Here is a 16,984-nt window from a genome sequence, read left to right as displayed (position 1 = left end):
CCTGAACCAGTTGGTTTTTCAATTTGGACAGAAAGGTTGGCGGCAGTTCACATTTAGGGAGTGAGCAACACTAGATAATCACATTGAGTCAGGTATTTCTATCCTCCCAGTAGACCTGGGGACGTTTCCTCACTCCAGTAATGGGTTTGTTTGCCAATGGACACAATGCCTTGCATTCTCTGTCTGCTTTTAGCCAGGTTTTACAGTCATGTGGCCTTGAAAATTGGTCCTGTCCTCAGCACATGGCCATCGGGGTTGCTAGTTGCCTCCATTCTGATGCCCTCATTCCCTGTGTCCTGGTTAGAGTACACAAGGAAGAGGCTCTCATGATTGTGGTCCTTCCATTTTGGCAAAGGAGACCTTGCCTTGGTTTTCTCTCCTTTGTCAGATGTCATTGGACCCAAACTGGTTCTCCTTCTGACGTTCAGTCTTCTGCATCATCCTCCACTGAACTCAATCTCTGTCACATGAAGCGGTCATTGTGGAGACAGAAAGCTGAGGCTTCAATGTTTAGGTCTGGTCTTTCCAGTGTCTTCAGATCCTACTTGAGGGCTCTGATTTAAGCCTTTGTGTTTACAATGGTCTGTCATTGAAATCCACGAGGTGGTCTGCCATCTGTTGTGTAACTTGCTATTCATTTGTTCTGGGTTGTTGCTTTGTTGTAGGGTGTTGACTCCTTTCGGGATGTACCATTATTCATTTTAGCTTTTTAGTTTCCTCTGCTCCAGCCTTTGAAGGTCTTTGCCAAATTATTGTTATTAAATGTTTGTTCCTGGTGGCAATTAAGCCTTGCTGGTTTGGGACGTTGGTCTCCCTTTACTGTGTTCCTCTCTACTTCTGGTTGAGTTCAAGGTATCGCTTGAAGGGAAATTCTTGTTTCAGGAGGAACAGATGGTTGGTCTTCCCTCTTTTGTTCCTCACCCTTCCTCTAATATGGAAGTTCGGCTACATTTGCTTCATGTGGTGTGGGCTGTTCAGATTTACCTCTGTAAGTCAGCTGCCTTAAAGAGGTGTGACTGCCTTTTTGTTAATGTTTATATGACTTGTAAGTCCTTCGCAGCTTCTCTGGGTGACTGGGTATGGTAGGTGATTTGCAGGCTGGTTTTCCTTCTCTGGTAAGGTTCAGGCACAAGTATGGAGGACTTTCACTTCGAAACTGTGCACTGTGCCACGTGGGGTTGGTGCCCCATCCTTTGATCCCCACTAGAGGAAGGATGTGGCAGGGAACATTTCATTGGTATTTGGTACTAGTGTTTTAGGAATGTAGTGAAAGATGTGTTGGCGGTTATTAAACACAGGGAAGGAAACGTTCGAATCAAAGCACAGGCTCCGCACTGTCAGCCAACTGGGGATGAGCTCGAAAGATCCTAGTTATTGAAAAGCCAGGTCTTCAAAGCCTTCCAGAACCTTAGTAAGTAGGGGCAGGTCGTCAGGACCCTGGTAGGTTATTCCAAAACTTTCCCGCCCTCACCAAAAAGACTTTGTCACCTGAGTGAACCTGTTTAAATCTGGGCACAGACAGCTGATGCCCTCCAGAGAAGCACAAGCAGTGTGATGGTGTATAATTGCGAAATTTCTGAATGAAGAACTCAGGGCCACTGTGATGATCTGTATTAAATACCAGACAAAGGGACTCAAAGATCACCCTCTTTTTCACTGGTAGCCAATGCAGGGATTTAAGGGCCTCTGAGGTTGGAGTAAACATGGCACCCTCAAGGCCAATCTGGGCACTGCATTTTCTATTCTTTAGAGTTTCCAAAGACCTTCATCCAGACCTTCTTCCAGCTCCAAGAACAAAGCATTGCAGTAGTAAAGGGAGCTCAATATAGTGTTTGTATAGAATTTATGTTTGCGTTGTCCGTGATTGTCCTCTAATGACTGTAGGGTGTTAAATTGTATTTGGTGGCTAGTTTGTCTTTTTGATAGATTACAATGAAGTGTTAATGTTTGGGTCCATCCTCATTGTGTGAAGAATGTAACAGGTAGCGATGAGGAGATTTCGGCTGGAATACTTCCTTCTACTCTTCTTTCCCCATCCCAATAATAGGCTGCAACCCTTCTTCCCCCCAAAGGTGCTTTGTTTTGTGTATACAGGTGAGTTGATGGGCACCTGTGCACTTGACCACCCTGAGCAAAAGTGGTAGGACCACCCTTATTGCACAAGTACTGACTGGGTCAGGAAAGGAGGAATCGAAGTAATGAGGATTTATGGGAACTAAACCAGCCATTTATCGATAATACGCTCTGTCCATTGGGTCACACTTTAGTTCCATTTTCATAGGAAGTATTTGTTCATGTGATTATTGCATGCAAAGCGCATGCTTTTCAAAAAAGTTATATGTTCGGCATAGATATTAATCTCATAGTTGGCAGGTTTAGCAGCAATGTGATCAATTTCATTGCGAATTAGTCAGAAAAAACTGACTGTTATTCGTGCGTGCAGAGGATTCAGTGAAGGGCGCTGGGCTGTGCGTTCTGTGCAGTATACATTCTTGTAGTTTACTACAGCACAATACTTGGTGGTTTTCCCAGGGACGGCAGAGCAGGGCTGGGCAGTTCGTTCTGTGTCTAACAGCTCTTGGTAGTTATTGACAATTATCATTCCAGATCGGTTGGCCCGGTTGTCCTTGGATGCCACTTGGAGTGGACTGAGCGATGAGTGACTGCTTCTTTCAGTAAAGAGCATAGTGGCAGTTTGCATAGATATTGGGTGTTGCCATCTCAGTCGTGCCTACAGTACGTTCATTAATACTTCTTTCTACACGTCTGGATTCTTATGGCAATAATGTGTTCTCCCTGGTTTTCATTTTTCGTGTTTTCGTTTCTTGTTTATGCTCCTATGTAGGCCTGGGCTAAATTTCCGCTCCGCTTGCGGAAATTGCGATAATTTGACATTTTCGCGTTCCGTGGAGAGCGCGAAAATGTCAAAATTTCCGCATTCCGAAGCTTAGCGATAATTTGTTTCTTGCTCGCGCTGTAAAATAATACATTCTCGCGCACGCGCGATCGCCTTACCTGAATCCCTGCGTTCGCCGACAAGTTTTCCCGATCCGGTCGCGTTCTCCACAAGATGTTGGATTGTTGGTAGCCATTTGCGCTGTCTCGCGACAGTTCGCGCCCGCAGTAATGTCATTGGTCGCGCGATCACGTCTTTCTTCTCGCGATCATGCACCGCGAGAAGAGTGAAAACAAGATGGCGGCGCCCGCGAGCAACCGCATGGGTAAGTTGGCGTGCCGCGACCATGCAGAAAATACCGCGAACGGGCGGGAAAAAAACTTCTGCATCTTCGCGATATTTCTGCGTGTTTGCGGAGATTTGTAACATTTTCGCGATAATTTGCGAAAGTCACTTTTGCAAATTCCGCCCACCCCAACTCCTATGGCGAGTGGGTTGCTGTTCTGCGACTGTCACGACTCTGGTTTGTTAATATTATTTATAGACAACCCGTGCAAGTATCCATTATGGGATCGAGACTTTGTCATGTTTCCTTTCTTTCTGCCAAGTCTCAGGCGAGAATAAAACATGTAGGGGCAAAGGCTAGAAAAAATCTTTCATTTTCTAAAAAATATATAATTCCTTTCAGTTTCCAGACTTTGGCAGCCAACAAAACCTAATCTAGAAGGTTTAATTCATGACTCGAGAAGTTGTTTTAATAAGGACTTGTCACAGAAGTTTTTGATGTTGGACTTTGTATAGTCAGTATGATTCAGAATGTTGTTATATTCTTTTTACTGCCGCAAATGGACCCAGTGTGTAAACCACTGCACTTCGCATTGTGGCAAGTAATGTTTTGTGTTATCATTATAAAAGATGGGCTTAAAAACCTAGCATGCTGAGTTATGTTGGGCGAAGGAGGAGCGAAACAACACCCAAAAAGCAATCGCAACTGAAGTTTACTGAGTCTGCCCAGCTTTGTCTGAGGCAAAGCTTAGCTTAGTTGAAATGCTGCGCGGGATAATTCCTTTGCTACAAAATGTCCCATCTACCAAGCGTCCGAGATCCTATGACAGGAAATTCACACAGGTGTGGTGATGGAAGCCTCTGGGGGAGAACCCCAGAACACGGGCTAACTTTTGAGCAGCAGAGGGTAAACACAGCTGCTGCTCGACATCATTGCCCTGTGGTTCCATGCTGACGTGTGTGTAGTCAAGGTGAATGAATTAGACAAGACCAGGTACTCTTCTGTAGTTCTTTATTTATCAGTATTCCAGCTAGTACTCTTTGTCCTCTACTTGTGGGGGAGCTTATCTCCACCGAGGCTGTCCTTATACTGTCCTGCACTGTAAAATGTCCTGATCCTCCACACACTTTCTGGTCCTGAGGCAGTGTCCTGGTTGTAGACCTGGCAGGACTCGGTCCTGCAGGGCTATGGAGCAGTCAGTAGTGGGTGCAGCCCGCCAATGTTGATCATGTCCTGATACTTCTTATCTCTTATTTACAGGCGAGATGGGCTTTATGGTTGGCAGACTCTAGGACTGGCTACAGGTGTCTCCATTGGACACTATACTGAGAGCAGAGCCAGCAACCCCACCACAAAGCTCTTCTCGTCAACAGTAACAATCATTAATAGGAGGATGCTTGTTATACTGCTGCTCAGCCTGAATGTCTGTGTGAGAGAATGTTGGTGAATGGAATGTTCCTGTGTGAGTGTCAGTTGGTGATGGGCTGAGCAGCACTGAGGTTGCTCCTGGTGGGGCTCTCATCCTGTAACATCATACTTGAAGAAAGATATCTGGAAATACTACGTGGACCAATCTACTTTTATTTACAACATATTTTGGCGACGATTGGAGAAGAAAGAACCGGCTAGTGCCACCTGTTGGACTACAATTTACAAGCGCTAAGGAACTGAATGTTATTGAAGACGCTGGCAGCCCCAGCCCTACCAGTGACCACAAGAACGGTCAGCCCCAACTCGTGCTTGTCCTGCTGCCTGCCAGTTCGTGCTGCACTTTCTACATCCTCCCTGCTGTGACCCAAGAAGAAATATCATTCAAGAGGAGTTGAGATCAAAGCATTCTACGTGCTATTACTACAACCCAAGTGTGTCAGTTCTTGTCCTCCTGCCTTGAAGCTGCTTTCCCTACTTGTGAGCTCTATTTTCGTCCCTGTCAAGTGGAGGAGCTTTCCTTGTTCTACCACCTTGGAAGAGAGTTTTATTATTGACTCTTCTATATCCCCCAGTAATTTGCTAGAGCGATTATTCGTGTGAGAATCGGTAGCGCTGTTATGCCGATATTCTTCATTAAGATGCAGAGACTGTTGAATGTGTAACTGTAAGTACTTTTGACAAGATACCTGATAGCACTGGCTTTGAACTTACCCCATGGTGTTCTGTCTTCCTAATTGGATTACCACTGCTAGGTGCTTACAAAAGAGTGTCAACTTTAAAAACAATTTCATTTTGTATTTTCCCGTCGTCACTTCAACTGCGTGTCAGTTAAACCTCTACTTCCCTTTTGAAAACATGCTGCCTGCCGTTTACAGCACGTGCGACCTTACCTTCATGTCAGCTCATCTTCGGGTAACGCTGTGCCTTCTTCATCTCTGACATATTCACTGTTACTCCTGCGGCATGCTGTGGTGCACGGTGATGCCGTGAGCCACCCGGCACAGCGTCACAGGTGCATGCCTCCATTTTGCGTTTGGAGTCCAGCATGTATTTTACATGCTCTGTGTTAGAACTGGGGGTCTCTAGTTAACAGAGTTAGGTACCTTTGACCAAATGGGGACCCTTGCTTCTAAGTCAGGGAAAGGGGATTACACTACTGGATAACCTCTGCTCACCTCCTTGGTAGCTTGGCACGAGCAGGCAGGCTTATCTCAGAGGCAGTCTGTTAAGCATTTGTGAACACATACAGTAATACAGTGAAAACACTACAGATGGACACCACACAGGTTTTATAAAAATAAGTATTCTTTATATAGACTTAACACAAGACCACAAACGACAAAAATCCACCAAACTGTACTCAAAATAGACTTAAAGATGGTAGAAGTGACTTAGTTCAAGTTGATGATAAATGCGACACAGTTCTCACCAAAAGTACCTGGATGCGTAACGCAAAACAAACAAAAGGTTTGCAGGGATGGAGATGCGTCGGTTCCTTACTTTGGGGGAGACGATGCGTCGCGCCTCAATGCTTGCGCAGAGTAGGGGATTCGTCTTGTTCCTTTCCGGAGAGGAGGTGATGCATTGATTCTTGTACTGCGTTCCGGTTACGATGCGACAAGATGACGCCTCGATGCGATGCGACAATCCGGTGCGATGCGATAAGATGGCGCCCTTGATGCGACGACGTGAAGACAATGCATACATGCCTGGCGGCCGTGCGGCGAACTCTGTAACTTTGGACCCGTGACAGGCCCTGCAACACGCTTTTCCTTGTGATGCGACGGCGACCTCTGCGGCGGTGACACGCTTCTCCGGTGATGCATCTGTAAACAGCTTTGACGAAGGCACGCTTTTCTGGTGATGCGGCGGCGACCTCTGCGGCGGCGACACGCTTCTCTGGTGATGTGACGGCAACAGCTGCGACTACGACACACTTCTTCTCATTGAGTCGCGCTTCCAGCTCCCAGCGACACGCAGGCTTCTGCAGACAGAATTCCCAGCAAGGAATTTCAGAGGGGAGCTGGTGGTGAAGTCTTTTGTCCCTGAGACTTCAGCAGGAGGCAAGCACAAGTTCAAGCCCTTGGAGTAATATTCTGCAAGATGATGAAAGTTCTTTTAAAAGTTCCTTCTCCTCTCCTTGGCACTGAAGACACCACTGTAGGCCAACCCAGAAACACAGCACACTGGCAGGGGGCCAGTCCAACTCCTACAGCTTCCTTGGTTCTTCTCCTTGGCAGTGGTTTATCTTGTTGTTCCAGAAGTGATCTACAGTCTTGGGGTCTGGGTCCCCATATTTTTACTACTAAATCCTTTGTCCTTTGAAGGCAGAGGGGCCTATACCTAGTCCAAACCAGTTTTGTGCAGTCCTGGAGCACTTTGTTTACAGGACTCCTTCTTTCCTTTGGCAGGGTGGGCCAGGGTCCTCAGACACAACACGGGGGGTGGAGCCAGCATTGTGGAAGACAGGCTCAGCCCTATTCAGACCCAGGTGCTACTCTTCCCACCACGCTACATGCAGATAGGTGTTTTCAGCCCTGTGCTGACTCACCCTGTCTCTTGGAATCCTCCAGCCCCTGTCACTCACAAAACCAGACACCCAATACACAAGCTAGCAGAGAGAGGCTGGATGGTTAGGTAAAAGTGGTATTTTCAAACACAGAATGTTAAAACCAACTTCACTAAAAGATGTATTTTATTATTCTGAGTTCAGGCATACTAAACTCAAATCTCTACCATGTTCCCTGGGTCAGTTAGGATTATAAGGTGTTATAATCAAACTGCCCATTCTGGCCTTTGGGGACTGGTAGCCTTGCAATAGTGAAAAACGAAAATGGATGTAATGCACTATTAGGACATGCCACACACGCCAGGGCATGTCCTACCTTATACTTACAATGCACCCTGCCCTTGGGCTTACATCAGTGTCTGATATGAAGAAAAGGGATGGTTTAGGGACTGGTAAGTGGGTGCACTTACCCAGTCAGCATGGCAGTACTAGACTGCACACAGGCTCTGCAATGGCAGGCCTGAGACACACTTTAAAAGCTGCTTCTGTGGCTGGCACAACCAGTGCTGCAAGCCCACCAGCAGCATTTGATTTACAAGCCCTGGGCACACATGGTGCACTATACTAGGGTCTCACAAGTAAATCAAATAACCCAACCATGGAGTCACTAACCAATACATCAATTTAACATAGGGAACACTTGCACTGTGGCACTGAATAGCAGTGGTACAGTGCCCAAAGCATCTAATCCAGCAAAACATATCAAAAACAGAGGAGGCAATCAGAAAAAATGGAAGGGACACTCACGCCAATGGTACCAGGTCTAACACTCGAGGCTCTTCACAATAAAGTTTCCGCATAGCTGAAGAAGTCTCCCGACTGGCCTCCTCTCGTGCCTTCATCAGTCTGAATTCCTACTTGCCGTCATCTTCTCTCATGCTGTGTCCCGTGTCTTCCGTCATAAGTTCATTGACAAGATTGGCGGGAAGTAGCGTCATGTGGTACCGATGCATTCTCAGGTGAAATGCACTTCTTTTTACTCTGACTGTCTCCTGCTTGAAGTATTTACATTGTTTTCCTCATTTTTGATTCCTCTGCCTGTCAACTTGTATTACTCCATCCCTCGTTGAGAGGTACACCTGCGTGAAATACTGCAAACAATTAAGACCTTATCATGTTTTTCCATGCTGCCTTCTGTCTAGTTCAAGTCTGCTCATCTTTGTAAGCGGAGTTTAAGTCTGCACAATTGGTTCATTCGTATTGTTCTTTTATTCTTCATGATTGCTTATTCTGCATTGCCTTCATAACCAGTATTACTGTACTAATTATTTATTTATTTTTATTTTTTTATGATCAAGGGCTGTATTTATGTTGGTTGTGCAGTCTATTATTACATCTGGTGAGAGGTCGCTCATCAGAGTTTTCCATGTGTTTTGCTCTGTGTTGCACATTTCCTGGATTTAAATGCCTTATTGTTCTTTCAAGTGCTTATTTTCTTTTGTTTCTTTTTGAGGATGATTACGTTACCTATGTATGGGCTGATGTTCTGGGCAGTTTATATTTACAACATATTTTATCAGTTGTTTATGTGTTAAGTGAAGTTTTGTGCACCTACTTAGATTCTGTGTAGAGCATATTTCTACACGTCACACCCCATTTTTCGTAGGGAGAATTAATTACATGTTAGTGAAGTGTTGTGCAAAGACTTAGATTCCGTGTAGAGCGTATTTCTATACGTCACACCCCATTTTTCGTGTGGGTAATTATTTGCATGTTAGTGAAGTGTTGTGCACCTAGATTCCACGTAGAGCGTATTTCTACACGTCACACCACATTTTGGGTTGGGGGAGTTCTTTTCATGATAAGGAAGTGTTGTGCGCCTGTTTGGTTCCATGTAGATTGTTTTCTAAACATCACACCCTAACTTGCTGTTGTGGGAAGTGCATTTCTTCTGTTTGGTCCATTTTTCATACATCCCTTGCACATCATGGTTTGCGTTGGGAGTACCTTCTCTTGGAATGAACAATTAGGCAAGCAGAACGAGATATTCAGTGCACCACTATGTTAGATCACACACAAAACTGTTCTCTTAAAGGAGGTGCAGAAAAGCAATTTTAGCTTCAGTCTTTGTAATCTACAGACGATCAATGCATTTTCTGAATTTTGTTTTTTAAATTACCCTTCAGCTTCTATCTTTGTCTACCCAATGCATTTCTAATCTGTGCACTCCGTAGACACTGATGGAATTTTAAATATCACATCAGAATGATTAATGACATTTCCAGTCAATAAAGTACTATGTAAATAAAAATGCACGTATGTGCAGCAACATTTAACGCCTTCTCCTCATCTACAATAAGCATTCAGTGTCTGTAACCAGGTTGCATCCAAAGCCATTGTTAGTATTCACACCTTATCCTAATGGCATCAAACGAAACTGATAAAGTGTTGTTATATTGAACAGTACTAGGCACCCTTACATAATCAATGATTCTTTATTTCTCAGCTTTGGATAAGACAATGGTCTGGTTCACCTTGCATGTGTTTAAGCTTACCACACACAGGTTTAAGTAGACAAAGGGCTGCACACAATTGCAGAACACAATAAATAAGCTAACAGTCTGAATACCTATTGAATTAATTATTTCCCTGATGATCTGTTTTTTTTTTATAAGGACAGAATTCTATCACCAGCAACAAAGAATTGCTGTCTTACCTACTGCCATGTATATACTATTTGTCAGAAACCAGTGGTTGAAAGGGGAACATTCCAATAGGGTTTTGTATGATGGAGAATTCAGATTTTCCACAGCTTGGGTGGGTAGAAAATCATGATTTTATTAAAGACACGGAGGCTGATATTATGCATATCTCTTTAATTGCAACTCACAGCAGCAACACCAAACAATGTAAAGAATTAAGAACATTACTTTAACATTCCAAAGTTCACAAAATCCTGTGAGAGGCAGCCATATTCCTTCTTTAGTGCTGCGAACATGTCCATAGATCCATATCCAACAACTTTAATGCAAAGGATAAACTCCAAATATTCTCTAACGCTTCTCCATGATGGCTCATTTCCTAACGTCTCCTAAAAGAATCAAACAAAAAACATTAAAGAGAGTGGAAAATACAGGGAGGGATAATATCAGCCTCCGTGTCTTTAATAAAATCATGATTTTCTACCCACCCTAGCTGTGGAAAATCTGAATTTTATGGCAAGGCACGGAGGCCAATATTATGCATGTTCAAAGCCTTGCCATAATTTTCTCTACTGCACAATCCACAGGTTTAAAATAAAACTTCTTAAATACAGAGTCCGAAGACCAATCACCGTGGCTAAAATAGCTGTTAAAACACCACCCAGAATAAATGCCTTAGAAGCCATAGCTCCTCTTGCAGAATGTGCACCAAACTTTTTCAAGTCAATTCCTGCTTTAAACATTACCTCCCTAACACATCGAGCTAAGGTAGGTGCAGAGACAGCTTTATGCGGAGGTTTGAAGGAAATAATCAGTTGGGTTTGATTTTCCCTTAATGAATCAGTCCTCCTTCCGTACTCACGTTTACATCTTACCACACAAAGCTTCCTACAATCATTAAAACTCGGATAGAAAATCGTGCTTGATAAAGTTTTTGTTCTTTTCGAAATAGAAAAACAAACACCTTCCGGTACAAAACGTCGCCCTGTAACTTCTAAAGCTCTAACATCTGAAACCCTTCTGAAGGAAATAAGACACAACAGCATAACCAACTTGAGTGAAAGATCTTTAAGACTAAGAAACTCATTTTCATTCCAACTCATCAAAACCTTCAAGACAATGTCCACATCCCACAGTGAAGAATACTTAGCCCCAGGAGGAGCCTTAATTCTAACACTTCTCAAAAGTCTCCTGACTACATCATGTTGGCCAACAGTGATACTATCCACTAAATCATGGCCTGAGGAGATAGCTGACCTTGCTATATTAACAGTACTATATGATTTTCCATAATGGAAACTTCCGATAAATAATTGACCACTTCAATTAAAGGAGCTGATACTGGATCCAAACCCCTCGCAGTACTCCAACGAACCCATCTCCCCCATGCCAATCTGTATGCCTTTGCGGTGCCTGGTGCCCATGATTCCTTAATGTGCTTCGAAGCTTCCGAAGATAAGCCCTGCATTTGCCAGGCTCTCCCGAAATCAACCAAGCTATCAGCTTTAATTGACCCTGAATAACCATCTCGTGATAATCTGGTTAGCAAATCCGGTACAACCGGAAGAAGTACCGGGTCGGCTATCAACATCTCCAATACATCTGGATACCAGACTTGAGTCATCCAGAATGGTGTTATGAGAACTAACTCCGCCCTGTCTTTCCTCACCTTCAACAGGACCCTTCGAATGAGAGCGAAAGGGGGAAAAACATAGCTCCGAGGCTCGACCCAAATTTGCATTAACGCATCTACTGCTTCTGCACTCGGGTCCGGCCTCCAACTGTAAAACCTGTGAACATGTGCATTTACCCGATTCGCAAAAAGATCTAATACAAGAGGACCCCACAACCTGTTTAGAGCTAAGAACATTGTTCTCTTCAACCTCCAAACGCTGAAATCCTGCAGTTGCCGTGAGTTCCAATCCGCAATCGAATTGCTCTTTCCTGGCAAGTACTGAGCAATAATCATAATGTTCCTGCTCAGACAAAAATGCCAAAACTCCTTCGCCAAATCTGCCAATGCCCTCGAACGAGGACCCCCGAGTTTGTTGACATACCTTACTGCAGAAATGTTGTCCATCTTTAAAAGGACACAACATTTCACTTGATCTTTCGTGAAACTCTTCACAGCAAAAAACCCTGCCAACAACTCCAAGAAGTTGATATGCATATTCCTCTCCTCCCCTGTCCATTTTCCCCCTGTAGTCATTGAACCACATCTTGCACCCCAACCTTGAAGGCTGGCATCTGATTCTATAATCATATCTGGAGATGGCCCGAAGATTGCTTTGCCGTTCCTAGCCACAAGATTCTCTAACCACCACGTTAGTTCCACTTTCGCTTCTCTTTCTAAATGTACTTTCTGAGAATAACTCACCCCTTTCCTTAAATACAAAGTTCTCATTCTCTGCAAAGCACGGTAGTGAAGGGGGGCTGGGAAGACTGCTTGAATTGAGGTTGATAGAAGTCCAATAACCCTCGCAATTTGTCTCAAAGGAACCCAAATATTTGTTAATATTTTCCTCACTTCCCTGCGGATCTTTCTGACTTTCTCCATTGGCAACTTCAACACACAATCCAAGGTCGAGATCTGAAAGCCAAGAAATACACTTTCTTGACTTGGAATCAGACAAGACTTCTTCCTGTTTACTATAAATCCTAAATCCTCTATAACTCTTACCGCTAGTGTAGTATTCTCCTGAGCTTGTTCCCTGTTCTCCGAAATGATAAGAATGTCGCCCAAATAAATGATTAATCTTATTCCCCTTGAATGAAGCCATGCTGCTACCGGACGCATCACCTTCGTGAAGCACCAAGGGGCAGATGTCAAATCAAAGGGGAGGCTTTTGAACCTCCACATTTTCCCTTTCCATTCGAACTTCAAAAGATCTCTCTGACTTACACAAACCGGAATAGTTAAGTAGGCGTCCTTTAAGTCTAGGCGAGTCAACCAATCTGCTTTTCTCAAAACATCTCTCAACATGTGAATGCCCTCCATTTTGAAATGGTTGTATTCCACCCACTCGTTCAAATCTTTCAGATTTATTACTGGTCTCATTGTTTTGTCTTTTTTCTCCACCAACAAAAGATAGTTTATAAATCCTTCTGACCATGTCTCTGCCAACTCTATTGCACCTTTGTTTTCTAGTTCCAAAACCTCCTGACTTACTAAGTCCTCCTGATCCTTTGCAAACCTTAGAAGAGGAGGTCTCTTTTCCTGAACTGGACTTCCTACCAAATCTATTTGATATCCTACAACTGTCTGAAGCACCCAAGGATCTGACGTGATTTCCTTCCATCTGTCTAAGAATAGAACAAGTCTGCCACCCACCTTTGTTTGTGTAGAAAAAAGGTATTTTAGCAAACATACCTTGAAATCTTGTTCTCCTTTCCCCTCTAAAACAGCCTCTTCCTCCTCTCTGTCTCTGCGGATAGAAGCCCGGAGAATAGGAGCCTGATTGATAACTTCCTGACCGGAAACCTCCTCTAGTAAAGGAGCCTCTATTGGTACCAAATCCTCGGCCGGGAAAACGGCCCCGTAATCTCCCGGCCGTGCCAAAAACTCTCCTAATATCTTTCTGTGCCTTTTGAATAGAATTAAATGTCCCAGCGTACCTTGCCATTTCTTTTACAAATTCCTCACCAAATAGTAAACCATTTGCCGTATGGCCTGATTCTCTACCCGCCAGATCCGCCAATTTTGGATCAATTTTAAACAAAAGGCTCTTTCTCCTCTCAATACAGAGGGAAGCGTTGGCGTTTCCCAACGAACATACTGCCCTTTGCACCCATTGGCGCAACTCAACTGTATCAACAACACTTTCTTTAGCGTATGCCTCTTCACAAATATCGAATATTTTTGTCAAAGGACCAAATACATCAAGTAGACGGTCCTGACACCCCTTAAGTCCTTTCTCAAGTCCCTTTCTAGGGTCTCAGCCCATCTTATTTTGGAAGGTAAGCATCTTTGCATCCAACTCGGGAGTATACGCCACTTTATTTGCAAGAGATGGTCTTGGACACTCAGATCTCAGACGTGTCCTCACCTCCTTTGGCATTTCTTTTCTTATCCAAAACTCAACATATTGTGCCACGTGTTTTGCTGGCAGCAATTGAGGAGAAAGTGGGTGTTGAATGGTATTCGGGTCAAACATTTGTTCCCCAAAGGGATCTTTCAACTGACCCAAAAAATCCCTGTCCGAATCCATTTTACTTTTTTTATTCGGAACATCTTCCCCTTCTGAAGAACCAAATTCAGAATGAAATGACTACATCCCCACTACTTGAGGATTCATCGCAGACAATCGTCCTACGATTTCCCTCTTTGGCCTTTATAGCCTCTTTGTTTGACTCCAAATGAGTCTTTTCCTTATTGCCTTTCTTTAAAAAGGCCTCTTTCTTTTTTCCTTCCTTTTCTGAGATCAAATGTTTTCTTTTCCTTGTAACTTTACTCCCCGATCCACTTGGAATTGGATCCTCCTCAACAGACCAAAACTGTTCATCTGATGGAATTATCTTAGAAAACTTTTTCTCCATTTTATTCACACAATCATCCAATTTTTTACCAAGCTGACAAGCCAGTACAGACATAGCTTTATCAACACACTCCTTAACCTTCCCTTCCAAAACATCTCCATTCTCATTATTAATATCCATACTATCCCTTTCCTCAAGAGATTTCAAAATATTTTCCTCAAATGAATCAGATCTAAATTTATTTATTTCAAAATAATACCAGACAATTCCACTTAACAACCAATTAAAAAGTCACTAACCTCACAATATAACTTCAAAACTCTATTACAAATATGCTCCACTATCACCTATTGAACACACCTGACAGCTGTACTGAAAATATAACTCTGACTGAATGTACTAACCGAGTACTGGCTCTTTTGCTTGTCCAAAAGATGGCTGCCAGTGTTATAATCTCCTATAACATAATAATCCCATTTCAAAATGGCCGTGAAACCATGTGACTCAAATACGGTGGCCCCTAAGGTTAAAAACATGTAACAGTAATCACATTACCTCAGAAAATCAAATGTGTGCTGTTTCCCAAGGTAAGAAATATTTCCTTCTTATATATTTGCTAACGCGCGCTAACTCGCGCTTTAAAACTAAATCCGCGTGTTATTCACTCTATTTCATATTTATTTACAGTAAACGCGCCGTTTACGCTCGCGCGCCTAACACAGAGACGTGCCGTTTGCGCTGGCGCGTCTAGCACAGAGACGCGCCGGTTGAGCTCGCGCGTCTCCTTGAATGTTACATACGTAAACTCCTACTCGATAGAGTTAGCAAATACAAGTCTTAACCTCGCAAGTCTCCAATTATCTCCCAAAACGAACTGAGCGTCCTTGAAATACTGAAGCAAGGACTCTCATAAACAAATAATCCGTCTTTTCCTACCCGACTCTCACGAGCCATAGCAGAATTTTTTTAATCATACATTTCCGTATTTAAACGAGGCGCGCTCACCGCCTAAATAGATTTCTTTCGTTCCCAAATGACACGCTTTAATCAAACTGTAAAATATATTACAATCAATTATATTTTTCATCTTTTTAATCTAGAGATTATCTAAAAGTAACCTAATACTCATTATTCATCCTAAACTTATCAAGCATTAATTAATTCCATGTTTGATTTATTTCTCTAATTACAGTTATCTTAAAAGTTAGATCAAAGAGCGAACTTATCAGGGCTGTGAGCAGCAACAAAACTCTTGACCTAATTTTTTCTAACCATCCTGGTATTACAGTTTATCCCTCCCTCCCTCTCACCTGGTCAGACCACTATTTTCTCCCTTTTGATCTTATTCTCCCCTCGGCACCTGGCCCAGCGGCGCCTGGCAGGGAGTATGGGAGAAAATGGCATAAAGTCACTTGTACTGCCTTAGATCCCTTTTTCTCATTTCAACCAGACTCCTTGTCTAAAGATGTTGACGCTAGCGTGGCTCAGCTCAATTCTGCTCTATTGTTTGCCATCGATGCCATCACACCTATTCAGCTTACTACTTCCGCTAGATCTCGACCTTCTGCCCCGTGGTTCTCCCCTGCCCTACGTGAGGAAAAGAGTCGCTGCAAGAAACTAGAACGTAAATGGTGGCAAACCTATGATCTAGAGGCTAAAACTATCTACAAGTCTGCCTTAAAATATTTTTCTAAATTAAAGAAATCTACGATGAGAGATTTTTTTGCTTTACAAATTAAGAATGCAGATAATTCTTCTAAAACTCTCTTTAAGATTGTAAAGGACTTTGTTAAACCTCCTGCTATGGTGCCTCAGAGTTCTTCTAGCCAGGCTTTATGTAATGGTCTGTCGGTATACTTTCAAGACAAAATTGACAACATTACGTCTTCTTTTCCTACTGTGCTGACCTCCCATATCTCCTGTGCCGGGGACTCTGCGAGATCATCACTGATGGCTTTTAATGAGCTTACTACTGAGTCTGCACTTAATCTGCTCTCCCAGTGTAAGTCTGGTTCCCCTTTAGACCCGGTCCCTGCTAAAGTCATGGGTAATCTGGCCCCCTTGTTGGTCAGACCTTTTCTCTCGATTTGGAATACCTCACTGCACGTGGGCCAGTTCCCGACTGTTTGGAAGGAGGCCTTGTTAGTTCCCATTTTGAAGAAAGTGGATTCGGACCCGGCGCGATTTTGCAATTATCGCCCCATCTCTCTCCTTCCCAAACCGGAGAAAGTCCTGTAAAAGGCTGTACAGTTACAATTGGCAGATTATTTAGAAGCCAACTCTCTTCTTCATGACTCTCAGTCAGGTTTTAGAACTGGTTTTAGTACCGAGACTGCTTTACTAGAGGTCTCCGAGACGATCCGGGAGTGTGTGGATAGGGGTGAGGAGGCCATGTTGGTCATCCTCGACCTATCCGCCGCTTTTGATACGGTGTCCCACGAAATTTTATTGGATCGTCTGAGGCAGTTTGGACTAGGTGGCACCGCTCTATCTTGGATTGCCTCCTTTCTTACTGGTCGAACTCAGAAGGTTCTTCTCAAACCGTATGAATCAGAGGGTAAACCCCTTCTATGTGGTGTGCCTCAGGGCTCTGCACTTAGCCCTTTATTCTTTAACGTGTATCTTGTACCCCTGGCTGAGGTGGTGGAGTCCTGGGGGATCAGAGTGATCTCTTACGCTGACGA

Source organism: Triturus cristatus, chromosome 2_2, assembly GCF_964204655.1.
Source record: "Triturus cristatus chromosome 2_2, aTriCri1.1, whole genome shotgun sequence".
NCBI classification, from domain to species: Eukaryota; Metazoa; Chordata; class Amphibia; order Caudata; family Salamandridae; genus Triturus; species Triturus cristatus.
This window is presented reverse-complemented; position numbering follows the sequence as displayed.